Source organism: Monodelphis domestica, chromosome 8, assembly GCF_027887165.1.
Source record: "Monodelphis domestica isolate mMonDom1 chromosome 8, mMonDom1.pri, whole genome shotgun sequence".
NCBI lineage: Eukaryota > Metazoa > Chordata > Mammalia > Didelphimorphia > Didelphidae > Monodelphis > Monodelphis domestica.
The window spans coordinates 238992625-239006196 of NC_077234.1; the positions used below are offsets into that span (position 1 = coordinate 238992625).

Sequence of the window (13572 nt, forward strand, 5' to 3'; positions counted from 1 at the left end):
TGTGAAAGTGCTAAGTCGTATTAAGAAGATGCCAGGAGTGCCCCTTGGACATGCTCTTATTTCCTTTCCCTTTTCCATTTAGCATTGATGTTTCTCGATTTTTTTTTGATGTGTATATGTGTTTCATGCTACAAAGGCTTGGCATAGTGAGTAGAACAATATAGAGATCTTTACAATAACAAAGAAAACTCTACCTTGTTTCATGTCTTCGCTCTAATTGGCTCATTTTAGGCTTATCACCTGGCATTCATCTACTGGTTTTTCAGTCCAAAATGTTTTCATAAGCAAGTTTTGATAGTTGTTTTGAGGTGAATGCTTTTTTCTGCCAGTGTTCCTCCTAAGGCAGACTCACCCCTCGAATGCCCTTGGCAGCAGGAATTACATGTTGGATCAGTGGGCAGTGGTGATGGATGGCTCGGCACTCTCCACATTCTCTTTCTGTCTTTGAGGCTTATGTAGCAGGGTGGTTGCCAAAGTGAAGAAGAATGTGGTTTTCTGGGGGGAGGAACTTCTGTACTTCTCTAGCATTGATAGCTGCTTAAAATCATAAAAAAGGCAACCCAAAGTTTTGTACTAGGGAGAGAAATGACAATAATGTATTTTTGCGTGTATGCATATGTGAATGTGTTCATGGGTACATACCACTCAGGAATTCAAGATGAAAAAGTTACAGAAGGAATCAATTCCCAGTTGGAATATTTGAAACCTTAAAGGATTTGTTGTTATTTAGCATTTATATTAGTACCTATTATGTGCCAGGTGCAGAAAGAAAGAAAGAAAGAAAGAAAGAAAGAAAGAAAGAAAGAAAGAAAGAAAGAAAGAAAGAAGAAAGAAAGAAAGAAAGAAAGAAAGAAAGAAGAAAGAAAGAAAGAAAGAAAGAAAGAAAGAAAGAAAGAAAGAAAGAAAGAAAGAAAGAAAGAAAGAAAGAAAGAGGAAGGAAGGAAGGAAGGAGGGAAGGAGGGAAGAAAGAAAGAAAGAAAGAAAGAAAGAAAGAAAGAAAGAAAGAAAGAAAGAAAGAAAGAAAGAAAGAAAGAAAGAAAGAAAGAAAGAAAGAAAGAAAGAAAGAAAGAAAGAAAGAAAGAAAGAAAGAAAGAAAGAAAGAAAGAAAGAGGAAGGAAGGAAGGAAGAAGGAAGGAAGGAGGGAAGGAGGGAAGGAGGGAAGGAGGGAAAGAAAGAAAGAAAGAAAGAAAGAAAGAAAGAAAGAAAGAAAGAAAGAAAGAAAGAAAGAAAGAAAGAAAGAAAGAAAGAAAGAAAGAAAGAAAGAAAGAAAGAAAGAAAGAGGGAAAGAGGGAAGGAAGGAAGGAAGGAAGGAAGGAAGGAAGGAAGGAAGGAAGGAAGGAAGGAAGGAAGGAAGGAAGGAAGGAGGAGGAAGGAAGGAGGAAGAAAGGAAGAAGGAAGAAAGAGAAAGAAAGAAAGAAAGAAAGAAAGAAAGAAAGAAAGAAAGAAAGAAAGAAAGAAAGAAAGAAAGAAAGAAAGAAAGAAAGAAAGAAAGTACTTTGTGAATGTTATGTCATTTGATCCTTACAACAAAATTACAACAACCCTATTGCTAATGTTATCTCATTTTATAGTTGAGGTGCTATTATTATCCTCATTTTACAGTTGAGGAAACTGAGGCAAATAGAGGTTAAGTGACTTGCTCAGGTCATTCAATTAGAAATCTGATTACATTTATTTTTTCATTTATTTCTTTTTAAACATTTTCCCATGGTTACATGATTCATGTTCTCTCGCTCCCCTCTTACCTCCCCCCTCCAGGAGCTGACAAGCAATTCCACTGGGTTACACATGTATTACCACTCGATTTTGGTTACATTTCTTGACATGGACATACTTTGCTATATTTGAAAGTTAGGTGTGAATCATATTTTTGTGAATTGAATAATATCTCATCCGTGTCAGGGTTATTTGCTGTTTCAAAAAATATCAGAGTTGGACAAAACCTCACAGACCATCTAATCCAATGATACCCGACCAAGATTTCCCTTGCCTGTGTGCTCCCAAAGTGGTCACCTTGTCTTTGCTGGAAGGCCTCCCATAAGGAGGAACAGACTACCTCTGGAGGCAGCCCATTTCACTTTGGAAAGGCTCTAATAATTAGGAAAGTCTTCTTTATAGTATTGAATCTGTCTGATTTGGGGAGTTTTATTTTGGTTTTTATAGTTTCCATCCTTTGATCCCAGTTCTGCCTCTGGAGCAAAGGAATCTTTGGAGTGAAATCTCTCTTCCATATGACAACCATGCAAATACTTTGAGATAATTGTCATTTATCATTCCTCATCCTCCTCATTCCATACCACCCTTTCTCCCAAATCTTCCCTAGTTCAGGCAGAAGAAATTTTCTCAGATTCTTCAACATTCCTCATTTTGCATGATTTAAAGGCCCTTCATCATCCTGGTCACCCTCTTTTCTATGCTTTATTTCAATTCCTTTGGTCAAGTGATACATCCTTTTAGGAAGTTCCTTGCTGGTTTCTTTTTCTGAGAGGCGATTGTTTAAGTATTCTATTTCCTCTTTTGTTAATCTAGGCATTTTATATTTTTGTAAATATTTGCCCATTTCACCTAGATTGTCATGGTTATTGTCATATAATTGGGCAAAGTAGCTCTTAATAATTGTCTTAATTTCCTCTTCATTAGAGGTGATATCGCCCTTTTCATTTTTGATACAGTTAATTTGATTATGTTCTTTCTTTTTAAATTAGATTAATCAGTACTTTATTTTATTTTTCTCAAAGTACCAGCTCCTAGTCTTATTTTATTAGTTCAATAGTTCTTCTGCTTTCAATTTTATTAATTTCTCCTTTAATTTTTAGGATTTCCAATTTAGTTTTTATCTGGGAATTTTTAATTTGTTTTTTTTCTATTTTTTTATGTGATACATCATTTAAAAAGTGTTGACAGTCACCTGATAATCTCTTTACTTTAACAGACCCATTTATTGGATTTTCCTCCAAAAGGGTGCCTAAGTAGAACAATCTACAATAATATGGGTAAGGCTTTCCCAGGTGATGCTATGAACATAACCTTTTTGGAATCACAGGTGTGAGAGGAGTGTTTGTAAGGGTTAGTTTAGTTAGGTTTTAATATTTAATACACTTCCTCTTTCTCCAGCTAGATTCCTCATTTGATTTGCCATCTAAATGAAGTCCAAGTGATAGATGACTCAATGTTTGTGATAAAGATCTCAACACGGGGCTAGGAAGTTTGTTTTTATATGTCTTTCTCTTCTAGCTCCATCTTCTTTATTTTGAGCTGAGTTTATATTCCTCCCAGATTGAAACTGAAGTAGTTAATGCACTTTTCTTTGAATGCCACCCTGATAAAACCTCCTTCTTGTCTTAAGCCTCTTCTCTGTCTTAGTGAGGAATTCCAGAGTTCACTTTGAGCTGTGACCTGTAAGTGCAGCTAAACCTGTCAGACCTGTAGAAAAATGTGCATTATATCTTCCAGCTGTTCCTTAAATATGCTGCTTAAGAGCTATGTTCATTTGGTCACCCGTCAAACATACATAGAGTGGCCGATCCACTTCCTTGGCTGTCATCGGCTAACTTTGTTTAGACACCATTTTTCTATGCCATCAAATCAATTGCTGGAAAAATGGATTCCTTGACTGAGACTTTTCTCAGCCTTGAAATGTCCAGCCTTTCTGGGAGGCAGCATGGGGGCATGTCATAGGAACAGCTCCTAACCTGGGGCCAAGGAGGTCTGAGTCTGAATTTTCTCTGACTTCCTGGCTGTTTGACCACTGATTGGGATTGCTCTGAGTAAAGTACTTTGTATACTATTTCCATGTAATTTTTGATTTATAGGAATGAGAGTAGGAATTAGGTATAAATTGTCCCCGTCCTCTGATCATCTCTGGAAGGTCAGTTATAGGCCAGGGCAGCCTACCCCTCAGCCCCAGCAATGCCACTCGGTTGCCTTGGAAACGGAATCCTATTGTTCCTGGTAAGGAGCAGTTTCCCTAGATCTCTTAAGACTGCAGACTGGACTTGGACCAACCATCTGAAACCCAACTGAATGCTCTCCAGCCTGACACTCTTACATTGATTGCTCTTCTTGCTATGTACAGAAAAGGCTTTAGAATAGAGATTCTGAACGCTGTATGTGTCGTGAACGTCTTTGGAAGACTGGTAAAGCCTATGGAGCCCTCTTAGACTGATTTGTAAATGCATAAAATAAAATAACTAGCATTGCAAAGGCAACCAAAGGCTGGTGTGATTTTTTTTTCCTTTCCAAATGTATGAACCCCTGAAACTGCTGAAATGTGATCACCATGGACCAGTTTAAGAACCCTCACCCTGATGGCTGATTCCATAGAAAGCTAAGCCTGGAAATGAGAGGTCTCAGCAATAACCCATTTCCAATGTTCCCGCCTTGTTTTACTGTGATTCTGACTCCAGCTACCTGCAACCTCTCCTGGCCTGCCTTTCTCTGGATCTCTTTTTGGTTCTATTCTCATAGATAAACCTGGTCCGCCTTTGGGTACTGGCTATACTTACTTGTTTCTTGCCCTTCAATTCTGACGCCTTGGTTTCTTATCTTCCCTGAACTCTGCCAGACTCCCTCCCAATTGGCCCTTAATTTGCAGCAGATTCAGGAAAGCTCCACCCTCGTTGCTTGCACCATAACGCCATTGCGCAGCCAAGAGTTGGCCCTCTCTGCTTTAACGTAGTTTAATTTAAATCCTCTGCCTGAATTTAGGTTACCGGCCAAGTTAAGCCAGGAGCCCTGTAGTTTGTGTTTCAGACTCTCTATTATACTTTTCTTCCAGCGAGTTATCAGCGTCTGGACATATCATTGTGTTTCAACGTCCATGGGGACTAAATGGATTTCCATTATTCCCTCAGCTATCCATGGTGTGCATTTGAGATAATAAATCCCTCCAGGACCTTGCAAAATTATCCCGAGCCTATTATATTACCGCCATTTAATTGAGGGAGGGCTGCGTCTGTAATTCAGTAGGTGATCGCACACCTGCCATAGTCGCCGTGCCCATTAGCATTTCCTTCTTATGTATCGGCAATTAAAGTTGGGAGCTCCAAGAAGCCCTTTCAAGGGAAAATAAACCTGATGAAAATTGTCAACCTGCATCATGGTGAAAAGTTCTTGTTCCCATGGAAGGGGATAGTCAGGTGGTGTGTTATAAAAGCTATAGCATCTTCAGGGTCTTTGCTGTAGGTTGTCTGTGGTGGTTCCAGATGGAAGCCATGTTCTGGAAAGGAGGGATCACAGGATGGTCTAGATCAGGGAGTCCTAACAAGATGATGTAGACCTTCTCCATTTGGAGGTTTATAGCCAGGAATTATATTCTAAATTCCCCCGAATCAGAGGCCATCTCATATTTACTTGAGTATCTCCTCTAGTGAGAGGCACAGTAGATCAGGAGATGGTCAGGGAGCCACAGAGACCTGCGTTCAAGTCCTGCCTCTGACAAATAGTAGTAGTGTTATCCTTGACAAGTCACTTAACCAACCTCTCCATACCTGTAGAAAAAAGGAGGTTTTACATATATAATACAATTTTACAAAATATAAATATTAAATTTTATATATATATATACACATATATAAATAACCCTTACCTTCTGTCTTAGAATTAATCGGTTCCAAGGCAGAAGAGTGGTAAGGGCTGGACAAAGGGGGTCAAGTGATCTGCACAGGATCACACAGCTAAGAAGTATCTGATGCCTGATTTGAACCCAGGACTTCCCATCTCTAGGCCTGGCTCTCAATCCACTGAGTCATGTAACTGCCCCTGAGGTATATTTAATGACTTCTGTAAGTTTCAGGGAAGGTGTCCATTTGCGTTGGCAGTGGAAATTTTCTTATCCTGGAGTTCCCTGTATCAATGGAATCACAAGTCCAGCCTCTCTATTTTCCCGATGATTTTCTAGAATAGATTCTTAGTAAATGTGTGTTGAATTAATTAATGAACACAATGCTCTTATTCCTTGATTTTATTCAGGGAACTTCTTGTCAGCCCTGACATATCTTTCCTCTATTTTTCTCAGGGACTTTACTTTCAACAGTAGACCTTCTTGGAATCCATCCTTGCCCATAATGATGTTCAGACTTTGAGAAATTAGAAGTAGTTCCTTTTGACAAAAAGGTTAGAGAATCCCCAGTCTACTAGCTTGTGTTACTTAAAGCTAGTCAACCTCCCTGCTCTTTAATCTCCCTCCCTAGAGCACGAGGAGAATGAAATTGCCTTCTCCTGAAAGAATCAGCAGGCGGGTTAATTAGTTAATAATTATAAAATGTTTCAAGAAGAAGGAGTATAGTGTTGGTATATGCCAATGGAAAAAATAGTACTGGTATTTTGGTTCTAATTAAAATTAATCATAACCTTGGAAATTGGAATAAATTCAAGCAAAATGGCTGCTAGGCACTGAAAATGAATATTGATTGAGTGGATAGAGAACCTCTGAGCCTGGAAGAAATGGAATCAAAATCTGCTTCTGACCCATATTACAAGGTTGACTTTCAGTGAGACGTAATCTCTTGTGGTTCTAGGCCAGTGATGGATCCTAGAGGTATTAAACTCTATATAAGTTTCCCTGTAGGCTACATATTGACTTAGACAACTATATATTAACATTACCTACATTTTATTGTATTTTTATTTATTTTGTTAAATATTTGGATTTTTTGCTGGATGATAGGTCAAGAGATAGATGAATAGTTAAGTAGATGGATAGATACATAATTGATAACTGATAAATAGATGGATAGATACATGGTAATTAGATGATAAATGATATCTAGTGAGAAGATAGATGATAAATGATAGCTAGGTGGATAGATGGATGGTAAACCATTTTAAAGGGCTTCCTTATGCACCTGGCATTGTGCTAAATGCTGGGTATACATATGAAAACCAAGAAGACAATTTCAGCTCTTAAGGAGCTTACATTCTAATAAGGGAAGTCAGACACAAAGGGGTTTGAACAGAGGAAAGAAGATGAGAAGAAGAGAGACAATCCATGCAGTGAAATGGTGAGGATACTTCCAGGAATGTTGCAGTAGCCTGGTTCCTTAGCTAGAGAAAGCAAAAAGCTCAACGGTCAGAGCTGGGATGAGCCAAGAGTTGACTTCTAATTTCCAATGGGCTGGAGAAGGCTCTATTCTATCACTGGCTTGCTCTATTACCCAAAAGAAGTCACTTTATTTCTTTGGGTTCTACTTTCCTTTTCTGTAGAATAAGGTGACTGGCTCAATGTTTACTAAAATCCTTTGAAGCACTAACTTTCTATAGTCCATAATCTAAGTTGTTTTATGTCTCTGGACCTCAGTTTCCTCACCTGTAAAAGAAAGGAGGGAACTAGACCCAGATCTCTAAGGTTCTCTCTAGTTCTAAACTTATACCAGTATTTTTTGAGTGTGCACCCAGAGTGATTGAAATAAGGGGACACCTTGAGAGAGTGTTCCATAACTTAAGGTGGTTGTTGTAAACACGATTGCTCTTAATCAGCAAGATTAGTGGTCCTCCTGTAAATTTGCCTTGGAATGGGCTGGTGTTACTGGCTTCCCTGCTGCTACCATGGATCTCATAGCATTTGGGCAGCTTAATTACTTGGTCTATTTCATCTGTAGAGGTTAGAGCACTTCTAGGATATTAGTCATTAATTTGCAGAGTGCCTCCCCGAGGGGAGCCACAGCATTATGCTTATTTTTATAAGAGAAAGGAGCTAAGGCACCGAACAGTGAAGTTTTAAGGTCAGATGATTCAGGCATGATCCGGAGCTAGAATCAAGGATCTTATTGAATTCTCTTTTCCAGAGATCATCAAAAAGATACTTTCTTGGTATTAAGAAAGTTCCCACCAACTGGTTAGTCCATTTTATCTAAACAGAAGTCTTCTTGGCATGATCAGTCTACGTATTGTGTTATGTGTATATTTTCTGTTTGTCTGGACTGGAGCTTGAACTTTCAAATTCAATGTTTAATTTAAATATTTCCTAAAAGAAGAGGTAGATGTGTGTGTGTGTGACACTGAGAATGGAAACCCTCAGGTGTACAGTTTCTGAATTTCCTTTTTTATTACTATTCCATACTATTACTCCTTTTACATCACTATCATTGATTACTATTACTATTACGTTTCTTTTACATTACCATTATCCTACAATTACATTTCTTTTTTTTTAAAGCAACAACTTTATGAGTTAGGTAATAAAGGTATTATTATTCCCATTTTTCAAGAGAGAAAAACTGAGTTGCAGAGGAAATGAATGATGTGTTCAAGAACATGTAGCCAGCAGGAGTTGGATACAGGAACTAAACTCTTGCTTCCTGACTCTAGATTCAATGCTTTTTTCCACTGGATCATGATGCAATCCTTTAATTTAGACAACCCTAAATGTAGGCATTCTGTCCATCAAATGGAATGCCCAAGTTCTTTGTTACCCAATTTGACTGACCAAATTAGTTTCTATGCCATTTTATGACTGCCTCTATTGTATCCCCAGTTGAAAATCTGTCCTGTTTAAAGTCAGTTTTAAAAAGCATAAGTTGAATGAAACCTTTTTTTTTGGGGGGGGTGAAATTCGGAAGAATTAAGCTTCAAAACAAAAAGTAGTTTTCTCATGCCTGGAGAAGAGGTCTCAGAAATGTTAGTGGTCAGTCATTTTCGGGATTAGTCACTGGCTTTTGGAGTTCTTGACTGCATTTTTATTTATTATTATTAGCCCCTCCCTTTGTATTTAAACTTGTATGTATAAACAGGCAGATGAACATATTAAAGTTATTCTTTTTGCTCTCTTGAATTCCAGTAAATAAATAATAAATTAAAAAATAGCAAAGAGCAGATTTTGTTCTTGGAAATATAGGTCTCTGCAGCCCACAGGCAGTTGTGTTGCACCCCCCAATTCAGCTCCCATTTTATTTAATCCTTCAAATCTGAAAAGAGAAGGATCAAGCTTAGAGTATGTCGGGGTAAAGATGAACCAGGACCAGGGGAAGAGAGAGGAGTTTCAAGGTGAGGAAAGTAAGGCATTCACACAGAAAATGGCTTGTGGTTTTTAAATGATACCTGTCCACTTATAGGCCCTTAAGATGCATTGAGCAATGGTGTTGAAGGAATTGTGCCCAATGGGGCGGCGCCCTCATTAGCCTCCTTAACTTAATATTGCTTGACAATTAGCTTGCCTTTTCTTTGTGTGCCACACCTAAGTTCTAAAGGGTCCCAGAGAACTACAGTGTTTTCCAAGTCCTTACCTGGAGGTAGAAAGAATCAATGCATGGGAGGTCTTGGATTCAAATGTGACCTCAGATACTTCCTAGCTGGGTGACTCTGGGGAAGTCATTTAACCCTCTTGCCTAACCTTTATTGGTCTTCTGCCTTGAACCAGCATTGCTTCTAAGATGGAAGCTAGAGGTTAGAAAAAAAGAATCAAAGGATTGGGGTAGACAGTACCAGGGATAAAAACAATGGATTCCATGAGGAGAGTGTTCATATGTTGGTACTTCTTAAAGAAAGAAGAATTTTCTTTTTTTTTTTTTAAATATATTTTATTTGATCATTTCCAAGCATTATTCGTTAAAGACATAGATCATTTTCTTTTCCTCCCCCCCCACCCCCCATAGCCGACGCGTAAGTCCACTGGGCATTAGATGTTTTCTTGATTTGAACCCATTGCTTTGTTGATAGTATTTGCATTAGAGTGTTCATTTAGAGTCTATCCTCTGTCATGTCCCCTCAACCTCTGTATTCAGGCAGTTGCTTTTTCTCGGTGTTTCCACTCCCATAGTTTATCCTTTGCTTATGAATGGTGTTTTTTTTCTCCTGGATCCCTGAAAGTTGTTCAGGGACATTACACCGCCACTAATGGGGAAGTCCATTACGTTCGATTATACCACAGTGTATTAGTCTCTGTGTACAATGTTCTCCTGGTTCTGCTCCTGTCGCTCTGCATCACTTCCTGGAGGTTGTTCCAGTCTCCATGGAACTTCTCCACTTTATTATTCCTTTTAGCACAATAGTATTCCATCACCAACATATACCACAGTTTGTTCAGCCATTCCCCAATTGATGGGCATCCCCTCATTTTCCAGTTTTGGGCCACCACAAAGAGCGCAGCTATGAATATTTTTGTACAAGTCTTTGTGTCCATTATCTCTTTGGGGTACAGACCCAGCAGTGCTATGGCTGGGTCAAAGGGTAGATATTCTTTTGTCGCCCTTTGGGCATAGTTCCAAATTGCCCTCCAGAATGGTTGGATCAGTTCACAGCTCCACCAGCAATGAATTAATGTCCCTATTAAGAAAGAAGAATTTTCGTTCTTTGAGTCCCATGACAGATTTTCAAGCTCATCTCCTTTCCCCTGGCACATAACAATACTAATCATCAATACAGTTCTTAATACTTTGCCTTATCTCATTTGGATCTCATAACCATCCGGTGAAGCTAGCTAGGTATTGCAGGTATTATCCCTGTCCTACAGATGAGGAAGGTGATTCCAAGACTCGCCTCTGGTCACAGAACTGATATGGGTCAGAGGCAAGATTTAAAAACATGTTTCCCTGACTCCAAGTCACCAGTTCTATCCAATTACTCAAACAACAAGGATTGATTAAGAACCTCCTCTACTCTAGGCACTGGTGGTGCAAGAGGATAAAAAAGAAATAGCCCTTACCCTGCCCTCAGGGAACTTAGCATCTAGCCAGGATTGCCAAAATGTCTATATCACATTCAAAATAAATTAAGGTCAATTTCAGGTGGATGGAAGGCACTTGTTGATGGGAGAAATCAGGACAGGCTTCTTGTAGAGCAGAATGTAGAATAGGGATAAGGGGGAAAAGTGCTCACCATCAGTGACCAAGGTATGAAGGCTTGTGAGAATTTTATTTTCATCGGATCCAAAACTGGAGCTCAACTTCTCAGTAGAGGGAAGTTTTTAGAGCAGGTTGTTAAGTGGTTAGGAGCATATTTTCTAGTTCATGTGTGTGGATGTGTGTTTATACACAAATGTCAGTGATATGACCCCTGCATGGAACTACGGTAATATAACCAGAGGTTTCTGGTTTAATTCGCTTTGGTTTGGGTGCCAATAATATATTTTTCTAAGGTAACAGAAGAGACTGATAGGGATAAGACCTCCAGAGAAACTAGAGAAGGGGATTTTTATTGAGTTTTGAATTTATAATTTCAATCTTGTCTGTTTTTTACTAGAATTGCAAAAACAAAGCCTTCAGGAATGATTTATTGTAATGTCTTCACTTCATTGTCCTTTTTGGCACATGACTTGTTTATCACAAAGATTTAACATTGGAAAAATAAGCAAATGCTTAATAGCAGACAGTAGCATGTAAGTCCAGGTCACTATTCAGGACATGAGCACAGAGCTAGGCAAATAAGGACTAATTCATTAGCAAATTCATAATGATGATAAGAAGAGTCATAATGATAATAAAAATAACTAGAATTATATATATATATATATAGTGTTTATAAGGTTTGAAAAACACTTTTCATGTGTTAGCATGGAAAGACTAGATGAATTTTCTTCTATGAATTGTGACAATTAATCCATGATTTGGGGTTCATATTCAGCTTATTGATGAGTTACTATGAAAATAAATAGCTATTATTTTTCCTCCAGAAATATTGATAACATGTGGGCTTATGGAAAAAATAGTTTGAGCTAGGAAGCATTGTGATACAGTAGAAAGAATATTGAATTAAAATATATAAACATGGAAAAATATTTTTAAAATAATAAAAAGAGCATTGAAATTAGAGTCTAAAGGACTTCGGTTCAAATCCTGACTCTGTGACTTATTTTCAATGTGGCCTTGTGCTAAGTTACCCAACCTCATTCCTCATCTGTAAAATTGTGGGGTTGGACTAGATGATCTCAAAGGTCCTTTTCATCGATGGTTCAGTATTTTCTAGGAATAGCAAATACCCTCTTCTCACTGTGTCTGGAAATCAATTAACCACATCTGAAATATGCAATAAGAGTTCTTGACTTAACAATAGTAAAAATTCTAAAAATGGTTTTGGACTTTGCCTATTGAGGATCACAAGGAATTTTCTTATTGCTTTTTATCTTCACTATTGTCCCAAGAACTACCTAGGAGTTGAAAGATATTATCATTAAAGAACTGGAGGCATAAACAACTCCTACTTCCACAGTATTTTAAGTTTACAAAGTATTTCCCTCACGGTGACAATCTGATATCAATGGTGTAAATATTAATATCCCCATTTTATGGGTGATCAAGATAAGACAGGGAAAGGTGAAATGATTTGTCATGGCCACCTAGCTAGTAAGTACCACAGAAACAAGGCATCTTTCAATTGTATGGGAGGCACAACCATGCTGGAGGGACCGGATCTTCCACTCAGAAAAGCAATATTCAAGTGAGCAAGCTTCATTCCAGTCATGCTCTTCTGGTCTAGGTCATTGACTTTGAGTGTTATGGTCTTCCACAGTGTGATTCTCCTTCACTTTGCTGTAGGCCACCCTTCCTTGATGATCCCTACCAGGTCCCCATAGCCATCCTTCCTTTTCCTTTGCTACAATGGGAGTAGATTGCCTGTTGCACATCCCACTTGAATCCTCTTTTTAAAAATTGTATTTAATTAATTTAGGATATTTTCCCATGTTTATAAGATTCATGTTCTTTCCCTCCCCTCCTCCAAGCCCCCTCCCATAGCTGATGCACAATTCCTCTGGGTTTTTTCATGTATCATTGATCAAGACCCATTTCTATACCATTAATATTTGCACTAGAGTGATCATTTAGAGTCTACATCCCCAGTCACATCCCCATTGAACCATGTGATTCAGGAAATGTTTTTTCTTCTGTGTTTCTACTCCCACAGTTTTTCCTCTGAATGTAAATAGTGGTTTTTCTCATAGATCCCTCCAAGTTGTTCAGAATCACTGCATTGCCACTAATGGAGAACTCCATTACATTCGATTGTACCACAATGTATCAGTTTCTGTGTACAATGTTTTCCTGGTTCTGCTCCTTTGCCTCTGCATCAATTCCTGGAGGTCATTCCAGTTTACATGGAATCCCTCCACTTTATTATTCCTTTGAGCACAATAGTATTCCATCACCAACATATACCACAATTTGTTCAGCCATTCCCCAATTGAAGGGCATCCCCTCATTTTCCGATTCCACTTGAACCCTCTTTCTCACTGTTTGCCCTCTCAGTTCAGCTGAATTTGACCCATGTACCAAAAGTTGTAGCTATGCCTCTGTACTCTGCTACTTAGAAGGCTGGGTCAGAGACCCTGGATCTCAGTGAAAGTTCCTTTTTGATGAACCTGTGGAGACATTCTGATGCCTTGTTTTCTATTGGCTCTTTTACCAATCGTTCTCAGGGCAATCTGGTTCAGAACCAATTTTGGCAAAGAACTTCCAAGGAGGGGGCATGAAACATGACTCCCCAAAAGCACATGGTGGTCTGTCAATCCTGTATCTGAGCTGAACACAAACCAGCTGCTCAGCTCAATTAGCTGCCAGCTTCTCTGGAGTCTCCTGTTGTAGCTTTCATCCAAACAGTGGCCCTCTTTGCAGTCTCCCAGTTGCCTGTCCCCTTTAATTAGTC

At 38.6% G+C, this 13572-nt stretch overlaps 1 protein-coding gene across 2 annotated transcripts in view; it reads left to right on the forward strand.

Moving 5' to 3' along the window:
* The window catches only part of NHS (NHS actin remodeling regulator), a 440898-nt gene that overhangs the window by 58250 nt on the left and 369076 nt on the right, over nt 1–13572 (forward strand). The window lies entirely within an intron of this gene.